Raw genomic sequence first — 1,525 nt, forward strand, 5'->3', positions numbered from 1 at the left:
TTGATATATTTGACAGCAATGTATATATACCAAGAATCTGATCAAAAATTTTAATATTCGTTCTATGTAATTTCAACTTTATATTGTAGCAATGGAGAGTTGCAAAATTATCATTAGCAGAATTAACAATGTTAAGATGACTACTTAGATAGAGAGTTCAAAGAAGTGATTCTCAAGTGTGGTTCCTGGACCATCAGCATCACCTAGGAACTTTCTGGAAATGCCTATTTCTTGGGCAGATTCTTGTTGTAAAAACTGAATCAGAAATCTAAAACTGCAGCAACATTATATTTTAAAGGTAGAGACCACCATTTACATAACTGATGCTAATTCAAGTTTGAAAATCATGAGATTAATGGAAAATGATGAGTTGAGAATAATCAGAAATTGTCTTAACTGTTCAGTTGGGAAGATGTTGATTTCACTAACTTGCCATAAGAAAAATAGTAAACAGAACAGGTTTGGAAAATAAAGATGAGGTCATTGGTATTAGGTATTTTTTAGCTTCAGATAATAGCAGGATGTTCATGTGCAGATTCCCAGGAACATGATGGAAAAGAAGATTTGTGAGTTAAGACAGGATCAAGTCACATCATATGTATAGATTTACTGCAGAATATTAAAAAAAAAAAAAGTTAAGAAAGCTAGGTAGAGGCCTTGAGGGCTATCTATATATCATGGCTTGGTAGAAGAAGTAAATCTAATGGAAGAAAGACAAATTTCTATGTCATATCTAAAGGTTAGAGGAGATAAGAAAATGCTGAGTAAAATAATGATTAATAATAATACATTTGGGATATACGAGAAAAATTTTATTTATTTATTTTTTCTTTTTGGTGAAGCAACCCTTGGTTGACCTCACAGATTGCAAGGACCTTGTCACTTTACAATTCCTTTTACTTTTCAATTTTTTACGCCTACAGCACCCAGTCTTCCTAGGTGGTCTCCCATCCAAGTACTAACTAGGCCCAATCCAGCTTAGCTTCCAAGATCAGATGGGATTGGGGGCTTGTATGGTGGCATGGCTATAGAACAAAATTTAAATTTTTTGACTGAGGAAAAGGAATTGTGAGTGAGCTGAAAGTAAAATAAGTGAAAATATTAGGAACATTTATATATATTAAAAAAAACTTCATTAAAATGAGAGAGCATGAGTGTGGAGTGGATTTAATTGTGAGTCATCCTTTGTTCTAGAACTACTAAGCAAATCTAGAGCAATACTAGAAAATAAATAAATAAATAACGATTATTCCTTAGATTTTCAATCCATGGGATTAATATGACTAGTAGGTCAAAATAGCAAATGATCAGAAGATCTAGTTTGCGCCTAAACCTAAAATTTTCTCCCTCCCAATACTCCTGTATATCTTGGTCTTAAATTCAGCTGAATGTAAATCAAGGATACTTCAGTTTTGTTTCATGTTAATACTTCAATTTTTTTTTTCTCTTAAGATAGTGGCTTCTATTCTGTTCATTGTACATTCACATGTAAACACTTTCCTGTAACGCGTCTTTTTATTTGAGA

The 1,525-nt window shown here is 32.3% G+C and overlaps 1 pseudogene; it reads right to left on the bottom strand.

The window, feature by feature from the left end:
• Positions 1–914: 914 nt before the first annotated feature.
• LOC112482297 lies at positions 915–1,033 on the bottom strand (annotated as a pseudogene).
• Positions 1,034–1,525: the final 492 nt, after the last annotated feature.

This window comes from Pteropus alecto, unplaced genomic scaffold (genome assembly GCF_000325575.1).
Source record: "Pteropus alecto unplaced genomic scaffold, ASM32557v1 scaffold35, whole genome shotgun sequence".
NCBI classification, from domain to species: domain Eukaryota; kingdom Metazoa; phylum Chordata; class Mammalia; order Chiroptera; family Pteropodidae; genus Pteropus; species Pteropus alecto.